At 45.6% G+C, this 15762-nt stretch overlaps 1 protein-coding gene across 8 annotated transcripts in view; it reads left to right on the top strand.

Annotated features, from left to right (window-relative positions):
- The window catches only part of Pitpnm2 (phosphatidylinositol transfer protein membrane associated 2), a 200010-nt gene that overhangs the window by 34903 nt on the left and 149345 nt on the right, over positions 1 to 15762 (top strand). The window contains exon 1 of one of the 8 annotated variants that reach the window (XM_045132549.1): positions 13579 to 13600. The exons of the other annotated variants lie outside the window; for them this stretch is intronic. The gene's annotated coding sequence lies outside the window, so the exon portion shown is untranslated. Of the gene's footprint in view, positions 1 to 13578; positions 13601 to 15762 lie in introns of those variants that run through there. 8 annotated transcript variants of the gene reach the window in all.

Here is a 15762-nt window from a genome sequence, read left to right as displayed (position 1 = left end):
CCTTTTGGGACTTTATGTATTTACTTATTGTGTGTTGGGGGGGGGAGAGGGAGAGAGGGAGAGAAGGAGGAGGAAGAAGAAGAAGAGAGGAGAGGACAGGAAAGGAGGGAGAGAGAATTGGTGCACCAGAGCCTCTTGCCACTGCACTCCAGATGCATGCAATCTGGCTTTATGTGGGTCCTGGGGAATTGAACCCAGGCTGTTGGCTTTGCAAGCAAGCACCTTTAACCACTGAGCTGTCTCCCCTAACCTTATTTACCTATTTGTGTATATAATTTTTAAAGATTTATTTATTTATTAGACAGAGAGGGGGAGAAAAATAGAGAGAGAGAGAAAGAGAGAGAGAGAGAGAGAGAGAGAATGAATGAGAATGGTTGTGCCAGGGCCTCTAGCCATTGCAAACGAACTCCAGATGCATGCACCACCATGTGCATCTGGCTTATGTGGGACCTGGAGAATTGAACCTGGGACCTTAGACTTCGCAGGTATGTACCTTAACCACTAAGCCATCTCTCCAGCCCTGTTTGTGTATATTTTTGAGATAGGATATTGATAAATAACCCAAACTAGCCTGGAACTCATTATGTAGTTCAGGCTGACTTTGAACTCTGCATCCTCCTGTCTTAGCATTCAGAGTTCTGGGATTACAGGCATGACACACCAAGTTTAGTTAGGGATTTTTTTTTTTTTTTGAGGTAGAGTCTTACTTTCCCCAGGCTCACCTGGAATTCACTATGGCATCTCAGGGTGGCCTTAAACTCACATTGATCCTTCTGCCTCCTGAGTACTGGGATTAAAGGCGTGCCCACCATGCCTGGCTAGTTAGGGCTGTTATAAGTTGTAGGGGGTGTTATGCCAAGACTGTGGCCTCATGTATAAAAAAACAAGGCCAGCTGGGCATGGTGGCACACACCTTTAATTCCAGTGCTTGGTTGGCAAAGGTAGGAGGATCTCTATGAGTTCAAAGCCAGCCTAAGACTACATAGTGAATTCCAGATCATCCTGGGCTAGAGTGAGCCCCTACCTCGAAGGAAGAAGAAGGAGAAGGAGAAGGAGGGGGACAGGGAGAGGGAGAAGGAGAGGGAGAAGAGAGGGAGAGGGAGAGGGAAAGGGAGAGGGAGAAGGAGAAGGAGAAGGAGAAGGAGAGGAAGAGGAAGAGGAAGAGGAAGAAGAAGAAGAAGAAGAAGAAGAAGAAGAAGAAGAAGAAGAAGAAGAAGGAGAAGGAGAAGGAGAAGGAGAAGGAGAAGGAGAAGGAGAAGGAGAAGGAGAAGCAGCAGCAGCAGCAGAAGAAGAAGAAGAAGCAGAAGAAGAAGCAGAAGCAGAAGCAGAAGAAGAAGAAGAAGAAGAAGAAGAAGCAGAAGAAGCAGAAGCAGAAGCAGCAGAAGCAGAAGCAGAAGCAGAAGTAGAAGCAGCAGCAGCAGCAGCAGCAGCAGCAGCAGCAGCAGCAGCAGAAGCAGAAGCAGAAGCAGAAGCAGAAGCAGAAGCAGAAGCAGAAGCAGAAGCAGAAGCAAGGCTAGGCTTACCCCAGAAAAGCCCATGTCAGTGTTTGAAGTAAGCCCCATCTGGCCATGTGGCACCTGGACAAATAGTTCCCTTTGACTCACCAACTGTCAGGGAGGTAACACGACTTGCTACATTCACGGGGCGATGTGATCTGCACTGACACAGCCTCCTCATGTGGGTGGCAAGCGTATGCCTCTCATTAAGAAAATTGCTACTTTAGAACAGGCTCTGAAAAGCACTTTTTTTTCCTTTTACTAAAATTAAGAAAATAATAATAAAACAACCCACCCAACACCCCAAACTTAGAAAGAAAAAAAAACTCTTGTTGATCCAGAAAAAAAAAAAAAATTGTAAGTCCAGTGTAGAGTGTAGAGTTAGAACTCAGTGAAGACACAGAACAAAGAGGAAATACTCACTGGGCAATGCTGAGGCCACTGTCTTTCCAGTGTACTGCAGTTGTAAGGCCTCATCTTCCAGCACAGAGCTGAGTCAGCTGCCTCTGTGGTCGCTCAGCTGCCTGGCTGCATGCAGCTTCGTTGGAGAACTTGACTGCTGAAGAGACAGACAGTGTACAGTCATGGATGCCAAGCCCAGGTAGATCAGAGGTGGGAGGTGAAGGGCCTGCTCTTGACCTGAAGGTGATTGAGGCTGCTCATGGGCATGGGCCACCGCAATAAGAGTAGGAGATGGCCTTTCTGGTTGAGAATGTGACAAGGATAGGATAAAGTGCTGCTGTTTCAGTCCCCATGGCCCAATCCCCATCAGTACTGAGGCACAGCACTCATGGAAGGGCCATGTGTTTGACAATACTTACTGCATCCAGTAGCCAGATGGTCCAAACAACCCATCAGTGGTATGGTATGTAAATATTTTCCATCATTATCATAGTGCTGCCGTGTTGACATTAACAAGGATGGAGAATTACTCCAAGAGCTCTCTGTCAAGAGCCAGTCAGGCCACAGGTGGGGCTGCAAGGCTGTCTTCCCTACACTCTGGAGGCTAAACACTTTGGGTAAGCCGTGGTCTCTGGTTGTTATTGTTCATATACTGAGGCCCTCACTGGCAACCCTGTATACTGTACCTCTCAGAGCTTTTTGCCAGCACAAGGTTCATGTCTCATTATGAGCTAGTCTGCTTTACAGTTGGCAAGAGCTCTGTGGCACAGCTTATTTTCCTTTTTGCTTTGCCTAGTAGGAAACACATAGCTAAGATTTTTTTTCTCTTATTTGCTTCCAGATTGTCATCAATTAGGAATCTTGATATAGATTCATTATTTATCTCATGTTTGAGGAGAAACATAGTAAACGTATGCAGTTATTAGCTAGCTCCATTATGTGCTTTGCATAAGATTGCCAGGTGCCTACATGGTCTGTCAGATCTTGCTCAATCATCTAGACTGGTACTTCCAAGGAAGTTAGCCAGCACTGGATCAGGCCCCATTTTCCTGTTTCTGTCATGTATCTGACAGAGTGTCAGTTTGACCAGTGAATCAGTTAGGATAAGTAGTGTAACTGGAATCAGTTAGGAATTAGTTAGGATAAGTAACTGGTAGAATCTCCTAGTTTTGGTTGCTTTTCACAATAAAGGCTGACATCAAACTCCTGCCTCTGCCTGATGGTGGACTTACAGCCATATGCATCATGTCCAGCTTGATTCTCATTCTTTGTCATTATTGAATTGGATGCTGTGTGGATGGTCTCCATGCAGTGAGCCAGGGACGAGTGATCCTTTCATATTGTTGTTCTGTTATCCTCTGAGGCTCCCTTGGGTTCTCCACTGGATCTGACAGCCAGCTGGCTAGAGAGCCAGGGGTCGGAAGGAGAGAGTATGTCACGGTACACATCTTCTGGTCCTATAGCCTTACCAAGAGTCTGTGTAGGATTTGGGTTCTACATCCGCATTCCCTTCTGTCAGTATTGTAGGATTGCAGAATGTTGGCGCTAAGTGAAGATGCCTTTTAGAGAGCATCTAGCTTATCTCCTCACTCTGCAGATGGGGAAACTGAGGTCCAGCAGAGTTGAAAGCTGGGATTCTGGCCTCAACCCCACACCAAGGATCCTGAGAGGGAGTCTCCATCAGGGTCTATCCACTGTGCACAAATCCCAGCTCTGCACAGGGCAAGGAAGAGTTCTGTAATGAAGAGAGCCAGTGTTGATGGGTGGATAGCCTTGCGTTCGTTCTCTGCTAGGCTGCTGAAGAAGCTCTGGCTTCAGTGAGCTGTGAACCTCAGCATGAGCTTCCCTCCAGCACCCGCCCCACAGGAATGCCAGGATTGCAGTCAGTTTCTTCCCAAGCCTCATTTTCTACTGGCTCTTCTTTGACTCATGTCTGAGGGGCAAAGATCTTGCTGAGCCTCTTAATAGAATGGAAATTTCTGGAAAGCCCTTGTCTACACTACTGTTAGCTGTCTATTGCTGTATGACAAAACATTTTATGTATTTATTCTTGATGTGGCAATTTGGGTAGGACTTGGCAGGGACAGTGCCCCTGTTCACTGGTGGCAGCTGTAACAACTTGACTTGGGCTAGAGGTTCCATTTCCAGGAAGATCCCATTCCCATGCCTTTAGAGGCTATGCTGGTATTTGGCTATACCCAGTAGGGTTCCCTTCATGGAACTGCTTCTCATAGCAGTTTCTCCCAGCTCCATGGCCTCCAGGAAGCTGGCTTCTCAAGTGGACACTACTTATCCCAGAACACAGACTCATAAGCTCCAAGGCTGTGCCCCACTCCCAAGTCCTCCTCTTCCTTCTTTTCTTTTTTTCTTTTTTGGTCTATTTTTATTGATTTGAGAGCCACAGACAGAGAAAGAAAGAGGCAGATAGAGAGAGAGAGAGAATGGGTGCACCAGGGCTTCCAGCCACTGCAAATGAACTCCAGATGCGTGTGCCCCCTTATACATCTGGCTAACTAATTTATTTAAGCCATTTCTCCAAACCAAATATTTTGTTTTAAATTAAAAAGTAAAAGAAAAAAAGGGGGCTGGAGAGATGGCTTAGCGGTTAAGTGCTTGCCTATGAAGTCCAAGGACCCCAGTTCGAGGCTCGATTCCCCAGGACCATTAAGGCAGATGCACAAGGGGTGCATGCATGTGGAGTTTGTTTGCCTGCAAAGCTAAAGGACCCAGGTTCGATTACGCAAGGCCCATGTAAGGCAGATGCACAAGGGGCGCATGCATGTGGAGTTTGTTTGCAGCCGCTGGAGGCCCACCCCTCCTCGTATGATGGTCTTGTGTAAGTAGTGTCAGGCACTATGAGATCATGGATGTCCAGGCATTTTATGTCTGGAGGGAACACATTGTAAGGAGTCCTTCCTTTCCTTTTGCTCTTATATTCTTTCTGCCCCCTCTTCTGCATTAGACCCTGAGCCTTGGAAGTTGTGATCGAGATGCTACTCAGTACTCTAGTCACTTCTTACCAGTACTATGTTACCTTCTGAGTTGTCCCAAGATCACTGCCATCTGAAAAGAGAAGATTCTCTACCCAAAGTGAGAGTAGTGTTAACATAAGGGTATAAATATTAAGAGAAGTGCTTACAGAGCAGTTTGATAAGCATAGTACATACACATTTATCCAGACATCAGCAGATGTTACACCCCTAGGGCTCATGACTACCCCTGTTTTAAGTTTTCAGTATCAGGGAAGTATTCCCTCCCATGGAGCGGGCCTCCTGTCCAACTGGAGGGCAGTTTCCACCAACTATTGCACCCATTGGCTCATTTGGCCTGGCTGGCCAAATATAAGGTTTGCAGTGTCCACTGCTGAGTATCTTCACTGGTGGTGTCTCTTTCTCCCATTGAACTGCATGCAGAATGGCTTCTTCCAGCTTTCTGTCAGCTGGTCTACATGGAGGAGGTTATCAGCTCAGTTCCAGCAGGATTTCTCAGTGGCCTTGCAGCCCAAGTATGTGGAGTCTTCAGCAATAGGGTCTTACCATCTATTCCTGGTGGGAAACCAAGGGCCTCAGCAATGGCCTATAATGTTTTGGGGGCATCAGGGACCTCCCTGGCCAACAACTCACTGGAGGTATCCCATCCCTGGCACTGAAAATTTTCTAACAATGATCTATGGCTCCTGAGTGTTCCATTGTCCAAAACTGGAGGATTCCATATGATTTATTGTATCCTCTTAGATTTTGATTAGCCCTCACTCCACCTTTGCTTTACTCAGTCTCTTCCCTTGACCTCACTTTGGGCCTTTTCACCCCCATTAATCTATTCTTCTACTTACATATATACAGTGCCAACCTATTAAGTACCCTCCGCCCTTCCTTTCTCTTCCCTTTATATCTCCTTTTTAACTGACTGGTCTCTGCTATTGAGTTTTTTTCTTCTCACACAAAAGCCCAATCATCTGTAGCTAGAATCCACATATGAGGGAGAACATGCAGCCCTTGGCTTTCTGGGCCTGGGATAAAATATTTTTTAAAAATTATTTATTTGTAAGGAGAGAGAGAGTTAGAAGAGGCAGACAGACAGTGTGCCAGGGCGTCCAGCTGCTCCAAACAGACTCCAGATGCTTGCACCACTTTGTGCATCTGGTTTTTATATGAGCACTGAGGACTCAAACTTGGGTCATTGGGCTTTGTAGGCAAGTGCCTTAACCCTGAGCCATCTCTCCAGCCCCTTTCTTTTTCTTAATTGTTTTTACTGTGCTAAAATGTACAGTTGACAACTTTAAAGTATATGACAGGGTGTCATTAGAGTACATCCACGTGTGCCATGTAGCCACAGAATTCTTTACATGTATAGCTATAACTCTGTGCTCACTAAACATGTCTCCCCAGTCTCTTCCCTCCATCCCCTGGCACAGTAGGTTCTACCATCTCTATGAGTTTGACTGCTCTAAATAGCACATATAAATGGAGACCTACAGTATTTATCCTTTTGTGACTGGCTATTTCACTTGACAGGATGTCTTCAGGTATTGTATGATATATCAGAATTCCCTTATTTTTTCTGGATTTAATTTTTAAAATTGTTTTATTTATTTTTTATTTTTAACTCATTATTTATTTATCTATATAGGCAGAGTCTCACTTTAGCCCAGGCTGACTTACAGTTCACTGTAGCCCAGGTCGACCTAAAACTTACTGTGATCCTCCTCCCTCAGTCTCCCCAGTTGTAGGATTATAGGCATGAGCCATCATGCCCAGCTTAGAATTCCCTTCCTTTTCACAGCTAATTTGCACTGTGTGGATTGACAGCACTCTCTTCCTTCCATGGAACTAGAGTCAGTTCTATCTTTTTGCTATAGTGAATAGTGTGCTGTGACCAAGGAAGGAAAAACACCATTTTGCATCTCTGCTTTCAGTTCTCAGCCTGGCCTTCCTAAGGTGGAGCTATGAACCTGGCCTAGTGTCATTTCCAACTCATTCTGTTGGTTACAATAGGTCAGTGGGCCAGAGTTGATACAAAGGGAGGGAATGCTGCAAGACCCTGGTTTCTTGTAGGCCACCAAAATAACAGTTTATTATAGTCAGTCCAGAAAAGGTGTTTGCAGCCTCATGAGGTCTGGCACTGCTGGCTTATGCTTCTGGAACACACAGGTTCCTGTGGACAGGCTCTCTCAGACAGAGTTTTAGTGGGGTGGCCCAGGCCAGCCCCCAGTGGCTCCCCTTGGAGAAGGCTAAAGTCACTCTCTGGCTCTGTGTTGTGCTGCTGAAGGCTCTGCCTCTCATTACATAATCTGTTATTCTGTGCTGCACCAGGCCCTGGTTACTTGTCAGAAGTTTCTAAAAGCCAGCTGAATCAGCTCCAGGCAACTGGGGGTGCTGCCTCTCCCTCATAGTATTAGTCACTCTGTACTTAGCTAAATTTAACTTTTTATCATCCAAATGATATTTTTGTGGGCTTGGGATTTTACATAATGCTACCAACTGCTTCAGGCTAAGAATTTCTCCCTTTTTGTTATTCATGTGCATGTGTGTGTGTTCTTGTGAGCATGTGGTGGATTTCTTCCTGTGAACTTGCACACTCAAGAAAGCATTGCTGGGCTCCTTTCCCCTGGCTCTGCTTTTCCAGCTCTGGGTATCATGCTTTGGCTTTTCCCTCACTGTCCGCCAGCTGGGCAAAGAGCTCCTTATCACTTACCAGTGTCCCTACTAATGCTTCTGCTGTACTCAAGTGCTCTCTACTCTGAAGGCCTTGAGGGTACCCTGCTGTCTGCATCAGGCTGGCCCTGAGAAAGTGCATCTCAGCTCCAGGGCAAAAGTGAAATGAGCCAGCAGGTAAAGAGAAGAAACTGGAAGGACCAAGTAATGAGGCATAGTCCACATGCTTGATGGGGGATCCCAGAGGCAGGCTCTTCTCCTTGGTGCTAGGTTACAAAGAGGACATGGTAGAGGGCCCTGTTCTCCGAAAGGAACAGAAGCCCAGCTCTCAGAAGGGCTGGGGCTGCATGACAGGTGCTTACCCCTCTTGACCCTCTGAGTCCCCTGCCCAGAAGTGGCTATATTGGCCCCTCACCCTAAGGTCTACTATGTGGCCAGATTCCTAGTCCATCTTCCTCATGAGGAAGCAGAGGTAGTGGCAACAGTAACGGCAGGAGCAGTAGCAGCCATGAAGCGTGTGCTGTGTGCCAGGCACAGTGTTAAGCAATAGCCTATTTTGCAGACTCTTTCCTGCAGGTGTGTGAAGTAGGTGCCCACTGTCTGTCAGATGAGGAAACTGAGTCCCAGAGAGGCTCAGCAGCTCACTTGAGGCCTCAGAGCCAGAGTGTAGCAAAGCATAATTTCCAGATCCTGTCAGTCTACCGGGCACCCCAGAGATCTGCTTGGTCCTGTTGCTTCTTCTAAGCTTGGTGCTTCCTAGGGCAGGCACAGTGCCCACAGATAGCTTTGGGACACACAATGTGCTCTGTGCCCTGGCCCTGGCCCTGGCCCAATTTAGTTGTCTACTTCCAACCAGCCCTGTCTTCACAGTGAAGTAAGGTGGGTGTAGTAGCTGCCTCAGGATAGAGGAAGTGGATTTTGGCTATTGGTAAAAGAGAGAACTTACCTCATTCATTTTATCTTTTGTACTTTAAGAGTTTGCAACATGCAGACATTCTCCTTGATTTTGGCTAAGTGACACTGGACTAAGGATATGACTTAGTGGTAGAGTACTTGCCTAGATGCATGAGGTCCTATGTTCAATTCCTAGCACTAAAACAAACCAATTGACATTATCTTATTTAAAAATTAAGGGTATATACATACACTCAAAAGAATTAGAGGGTCTTGGACTGGAGAGATTGTTTAGCAGTTAAGACACTTGCCTTCAAAGGCTAAGGACCCAGATTCCATTCCCCAGAAGCCACATAAGCCAGATGCACAAGATAGTACATATACCTGGAGTTGGTTTGCAGTGACTAGAGGCCCTGGTGTGCCGTTCTCTCTCTATCTGCCTCTTTTTCTCTCTTTCTCTAATAAATAAATTAAAATATTTAAAAAATAATTCGCCGGGCGTGGTGACTCATGCCTTTAATCCCAGTACTCAGGAGACAGAGCTAGGAGGATTGCCATGAGTTTGAGGCCATTCTGAGACTACATAGTGAATTCCAGGTCAGCCTGAGCTAGAGTGAAACCCTACCTTGGAAAAACAAGCAAACAAACAAAAAAACCCCAAAACAAAAAACAAACAGAATTAGAGGGGCCGGAGAGATGGCTTAGTGGTTAAGGCACTTGCCTGCAAAGCCTAATGACCTGGGTTTGATTCCCCAGTACTCACATAAAGCCAGATGCACAAGGTAGTGCATGCATCTGGAGTTCGTTTGCAGCTGCTGGAGGTCCTAGTGAGCACATTCTCTCTCTCTCCTTAATAAATAAAAAAAAACCTTAAAAATAAAGAGGGGAGATGGAGAGATGGCTTAGTGGTTAAGGTATTTGCCTGCAAAACCAAAGGATCCTGGTTCGATTCTCCAGGACCCATATAAGCCAGATGCACAAGGGGGCTCATGCGTGGCTGGAGGTCCTGACGTGCCCATTCTTTCTCTCTCTCTCTGTCTGTCTGTCTGCCTCTTTCTTTCTCTCAAATAAGTAAATAAAATATATTTAAAAAATAAGGAGGGGCTGGAGAGATGGTTTAGCAGGCAAAGCACCTGTTGCAAAGCCTAATGACCCAGGTTTGATTCCCCAGGACACATGTAAGCCAGATGCACAAGGTGGTGCATGCTTCTGGTGTTGGTTTGCAGGGCCTAGAAAACTTAGTGCACCCATTCTCTCTCTCTCTCTCTCTCTCTCTCCATACACACATATTATATATATGTGTGTGTGTATAAATATATCTGCCTCTCTCTTAAATAAATAAATAACATATTTTTGTTTTTTTTAAATTTTTTAAATTTTTTAAATTTTTATTTGCATTTTCCATGATTATAAAAAAAAAATCCCATGGTAATTCCCTCCCTCCCCACCCCCGAAATAACATATTTTTAAATAAAAGGAGGGAGCTGGGAGTGTTGGCAACACACCTCTAATCCCAAAATACTTGGAAAGCTGAGGTAGGAGGATTGCTGTGAGTTCAAGGCCACCCTGAAACTACAGAGTGAATTCCAGGTCATGTTGGACTAGAGTGAGACTCTACCTCAAAAACCAAAAACAAACAAACAGACAAACAAACAAACAACAACAAAAACAAGACCGGAGAGATAGCTAAGGTGCTTGCCTGCAAAGCCAAAGGACCTTGGTTCAATTCCCCAGGACCCACATAAGCCAGATGCGCAAGGTGGCACATGCATCTGGAGTTCGTTTGCAGTGGCTAGAGGCCCTGGCATGCCCCTTCTTTCTCTCTCTTTCTCTCTTCCTCTGCCTAGTTCTCTTTCTCAAATAAATAAATAAAAATATTTTTAAAAAAGAATTAGAAGCATATGTCCACACAAAAACTTGCACAGAAATGTTCACAGCTGTTTTATCCACAATTGCCTAAATACATAGGTAATCCAGATAACAGATGAACAGAGAAGTGCATACCTCAGTCATGTAAAATAATGGTGGAACTGGGGATATAGCACAGTCAGCAAAGTGCTTGTTTCAAAAGCATGAAGACCTGAACTCAAACCCCACTACCCATGTAAAATACACCTGAAATTTCAATGCAGAGGCAGGAGGATCCCTGGAGCTCTCTGGCCAGTTAGTCTAGCTTAATTGGTGAATGACTTAAATGAAAGACTGTCTCCAAGGAGGTGAGTGTATGGTATTTCTGAGGATGGCCCCTGAGGTTGTCATCTAGCCTCCACACTCGTGTGCACACACACATACACTTGCACACATAAACCTGTACACATATGGTCATGTGTAAATTTTTCTCCAAAGTAGGGTCTCACTCTAGCCCAGGCTGACCTGGAATTCACCATGTACTCTCAGGATGGCCTCGAACTCATGGCAGTCCTCCTACATTGGATTAAAGGTGTGAGCTGCCATACCCGGTCCTGTAAATACTTTTTTTTTTGAGCAGTGGTATAGACTGTGAATGTATTTCAGTGACAGAAAAAATGTGGTGGTTTGATTCAGGCATCCCCATAAACTTAGGTGTTCTGAATGTTAGGTACCTGGCTGATGGCAATTTGGAACTTAACGCCTCCTGGAGGCAGTGTATTATTGGGGGTGGGCTTATGGATATTACAGCCAGTTTCCCTGTGCCAGTGTTTGGTACACTCTGCTGTTGCTTTTTACCTTATGTTGGCCAGGGGGTGATGTCCACCCTCTGCTCATGTCATTGTTTGCCCTTGCCATCATGGAGCTTCTCCTCGAGTCTATAAGCCAAAATAAATCCTTTTTTCCCAAAAGCTGCTCTTGGTCAGGTGATTTCTGCCAGCAATGTGAACCTGACTGTAACAGAGAACTTACCTAGTATGTGTGAGACCCTGGGTTCAGTCTCTCAAGTGCTGCCAAAAAAAAAAAAAAATTACATTAAGAATAAATGATGTTAGTGGGGCATGGTGGCACACATCATTAATCCCAGCACTTGGGAGGTAGAGGTAGGAGGATTGCTGTGAGTTCAAGACCATCCTGAGATTACAGAGTGAATTCTAGGTCAGCCTGAGCTAGAGTGAGACCCTACTTCAAAAAATCAAAAGTAAAATAAATAAATAAATGATGTTGCCAGGCATGGTGGATAGGATGATCACTGTGCGTTCGACACACCCTAAGACTACATAGTGAACTCCAGGTCAGCCTGAGCCAGAGACCCTACCCTACCTCAATAAATAAATAAATAAATAAATGAAGTGCTGGAGGAATAGCTTAGTAGTTAAGGCGCTTGCCTGCAAAGTCAAAGGACCCAGGTTGGACTCCCCAGGACCCACATAAAGCTAGATGCACAAGGTGGTGCATGTGTCTAGAGTTTGTTTCTGGTGGCTGGAAGCCCTGGTGCACTCATTCTCTGTCTCTGTCTCTCTCAAATAATTTTTTTTTATAAAAGAATAAATGAAAACATCTTTAAAACAGTATGAAAGTCCTGGCGTGGTGTCACATGCCTTTAATTCCAGCACTCAAAAGGCAGAAGTAGGAGGATTACTGTGAGTTCGAGGCTACCCTGAGACTACATAGTAAATTCCATGTCAGCCTGGGTTAGAGCAAGACGCTACTTTGGAATAATAAAGTGAGAGTACTGCTACATGGGACAGCATAGGTGGACTCTGAAAACATGAAGCTAGTGAAAAAAGAAGCAAGCGGGCGTTGTGGCACACACCTGTTATTCCAACACTCAAGAGGCAGAGGTAGGAGGATCACTGTGAGTTTGAGGCCACCCTGAGACTACATACTGAATTCCAGGTCAGCCTGGGCTAGAGTGAGACCCTACCTCAACTCCCCCCCCCCCACCCCACCACACAAAAAGAAAAAGCAGACACAAAGGCCACCTACTGTGTGACCTCATTGATATAGAGTAGGCAAATCCAGAGACAGAAAGTAAATAGCAGTGAGCAAGGGCAGCGGAGGAGAGAATGGGAAGTGACTACTCTTGGGTACAGGCCTTTTTGAGGGGTGACAAGCATGTTGCTGATTTAGATAGTGGCGATGAGTGGCACAGCCTTGCAAACAGACTAACAACCACTGAACGTTACACTTTAATGGGTTTTTTTAAAAAAATATTTTATTATTATTTATTTATTTGACGGAGAGAGAGAGAATGGGCACACCAGAGCCTTCATCCACACAAATGAACTCCAGATACATGTGCCCTCTTGTGCATCTGGCTAACGTGGATGTTGGGGAATAGAACCTGGGTCCTTAGGCTTTGCAGGAAATGCCTTAACCGCTAAGCCATCCCTCCAGCCCTTCTTTGTTTTTTTGATATAGGGTCTTACTGTAGTCCAGGCTGATCTGGAACTCAGTCTATAGCCCAGGCTGGTGATCCTCCTATGTCAGTCTCTGAGTGCTGAGATTAAAGGCACAAGTTTCCATGCCTGCCTGAACTGTACACTTTCAAGGGCTAAACTTCATGACATGTGAATTATCTAAATTAAAAAAAAAGAGCCGGGCGTGGTGGCACACGCCTTTAATCCCAGCACTTGGGAGGCAGAGGTAGGAGGATCGCCATAAGTTCAAGGCTACCCTGAGACTACAGAGTTAATTCCAGGTCAGCCTGGACCAGAGTGAGACCCTACCTCGAAAAACCAAAAAAAAAAAAAAAAAAAAAAAATTAAAGGGATGGAGGGATGTTTTAGCAGTTAAGGCATTTGTCTGCAAAACCAAAGGACCCAGGTTAGATTCCCCAGGACCCACGAAAGCCAAATGCACAAGGGGGTGCATGTACCTGGAGTTTGTTTGCAGTGGCTGGAGTCCTGGCGCACCCACTCTCCCTCTCTCTCTTTCTCTCTGTCAAATAAATAAATTAAAATAAAATAAACTAATTAAAACCTTGGCTCCCTGTGGTGCATAAGGTCCTAGCCTGTTGTCAGTATCCTGGATGGTTTGCTTTGGAGCCATTTGCCATGTGTGTCGGCTTCTCTACCCATTCTGTAGCCACCTGCCCCAGTCTCCATGTCAACGGGGGTGGAGACAGCAGTGCTGGGCTTCAGTTGCACTACCCACTCATTTGGAACTTACACTTCCAGCCGGGGCCAGCTTGAGGCATGTGGACGTCTGGGCAAGCTTGCAACTTGGCGCCCCATCAAACCGGTATTCTTTAAGTATTTGTTTGACATTTATTTAGTGGGGATGAGGAAAGACTGATATTCTATTAATAGAAATCATATAAAGAAGCAGATTCACTTACTAATTCAATTCTACTGACTGAAACAGCATCAGGGTTCTGAAAATTTTTAGGAAAGCCATTCTGATTTCTGCTGTTCTTGTCACGAAGGCATGTTTTGTTTTGTTTTGTTTTGTTTTATTCTCTCTCCTGCAATTCTCCACATCATTTGAGAGGCAGGCTGAAGGTTTAGATATAAAACTTTAATCAGTAAAATATTTTCTTCTTGCTCCTGGAGCACAGCACATGATGTATTATTTGGGTATACACCCCAGCTCCCAGGACCATACACACATACACACAGAGCATGAGTGCAATAGAATTCAAGAAGAAATTGTATCTGTGGGATTTCATTTCCTGTCAGGGAGGGGACTGGTTTGCTTTTCCCTGTTTATGTGCAGGGTCGCTGGAGGGAAGCTGAGTTACACAGTGACATATATGAATTTTATCTCACTCCAGAATACTTTGTACCTCTCCCCACCTTGAAGCTCTGTTCTCCCAAGTGGCTGCCTGCTTCTTAACTTTAGGCCACATTGCTTGCACCTTCAGCAGTTTTTAACAGGGACATAAATATCCACAGCACCCCACTTTACCTTTTTCTTCCAGAGTGCCTCTTTTTCCTAGTCCCTGAGGATCTGATTCTTCTGAGTGTGAGTCACCATTGACCTTTTTACCCATGGAAAGGCGTCGTGCAGAGTGGTGGGCCTTGCCTGCCAAATCTGGCTCACCACTGACCATAATGTTACCATGACAAACCTTTAACCCTACCCACAGGTTTCCTTACCTTGAATGTGGGGACATTAAATGCTGACCTCATAGTTGTTCAGAGGTGTGGCAATGAAAGCCAAAAATCAGGATGGAAAGGTCTGTATAGAACTGGGTGAGCTGTGGAACTTGGAAACATTGTAGAGAGAATGCTGGGTCTGGGCAGCTTCACTCACTTGCCAAGGGAAACATGGCTCATTCTGTTTGTTCAATGGTCAGGTGGATCCAAGAATGTGTGTATGTGGCCATGAACATGAGGGGCAGAGGCAGGATGGCCAAAGAGTCTGGGTCCCTAAAGGCCATCCTCCAAAAATTGCTTGCTCCCCTTATTGTTGTGTTCCCTGGAGTGTAGGACAGGCGGCGGGGGCGTTGTGTGCAGAGCCACTGTTCCCTGCAGCCATACCTCCCACTATGTATCACTAGCTGTCTGCATCTCCCAGTTCCCTTTTCTCCCTCCTCTGGCTCTTGTTGGCTATGCTGCTCACTGACAATTGATCACTTTGTCATCTGGAGCTTCTACCAAGCTCTTGTAGGGTTTTGCTTTCACCACTATTGAGACCACTTGTCCCTGAAGGTAATGGATCAGTGTCTTAGCTGCCCAGTTGCCAAGTTTTAACTCTTTTGTTTTTTGGTTTTTCGAGTTAGGGTTTCACTCTAGTCCAGGCTGACCTGGAATTCACTATGTTGTCTCAGGGTGGCCTCAAACACATGGCGATCCTCCTACCTCTGCCTCCCGAGTGCTGGGATTAAAGGTGTGTGCCACCACGCCTGGCAAGTTTTAACTCTTGAAGTAGGGTTGCCCTGGTCTTGAGCATGGGTTCCTGGGACAATCCAGCCTCTGCAGCCTTCAGCAAGGGAAGCTGCCCTCTGGTCATGGTTGTGAGAGGGTCTCCAAGGCAGCTGCCTGCTCCATGGACATACATTCTGAGGTGATGGTGGTGGTTCCTAAATGTGTCTGGCAGGTAAGGAATAGTGTTGAGCTGGATTTGGGCCTGTGAGTGTCTAGGATCCCCGTGGCAGTCCTGGGTTGCACGGCAGTGTCATTGGTGCCTTCTCTTATCTGCAAAGCCAGTTGGACCTGGGACTCCCTGAAAATGCTTTTTGAAAAAATCTTTTACATTTTTGTTTTGTGTACTCAGTTCTGGCCTCAGAGTGCTCAACAGAGGTGGCCATTTATTTCCATACTGTCTGATTTGGAGAGGCTTGCTGGCAAGGCTAGAAGCCACCTGTATCTTTCGACCAAGGACTGTGTGACCAAGTATCTCCCTGCTCACTTCTGCTTTGCATAATTGTCCATCTCACCCTTTTAATGGCCTGAATTCCT

This window comes from Jaculus jaculus, chromosome 13 (genome assembly GCF_020740685.1).
Source record: "Jaculus jaculus isolate mJacJac1 chromosome 13, mJacJac1.mat.Y.cur, whole genome shotgun sequence".
NCBI lineage: Eukaryota > Metazoa > Chordata > Mammalia > Rodentia > Dipodidae > Jaculus > Jaculus jaculus.
The sequence above is the reverse complement of the archived record's forward strand: the minus strand, read 5'-3'. Positions and strand labels throughout refer to the sequence as shown.